The following is a 293-nucleotide window of genomic DNA, read 5'->3' as shown; positions in this document are numbered from 1 at the left end:
AAGAGAATGTAGCTATATATCCTAACCATTTTGAATACATAGATACAAAATGGTCATTCATCTGTATCCCTTTTCTTTGTTTAGTTCTGTCATTTAAATATTATAGGTGTGTGAACTCAGCAAAATACTCCAAGATAGTCCAGTAGTCCATAATAGCATTGGGTCTTCCACTTGACTAGCAATGTCAGAAGTTGCTGACCTGGGGGGCCTGGCCCTAGCTCAGGCCTTTAAGTGGCTGCTTCCACAAAGCTGTCAGCCTCAGGTTGCTGGAGTTCGAACCTCACACCTCTCCA

Source organism: Octodon degus, unplaced genomic scaffold, assembly GCF_000260255.1.
Source record: "Octodon degus isolate 3935 unplaced genomic scaffold, OctDeg1.0 scaffold00207, whole genome shotgun sequence".
Lineage (NCBI taxonomy): Eukaryota > Metazoa > Chordata > Mammalia > Rodentia > Octodontidae > Octodon > Octodon degus.
This window is presented reverse-complemented; position numbering follows the sequence as displayed.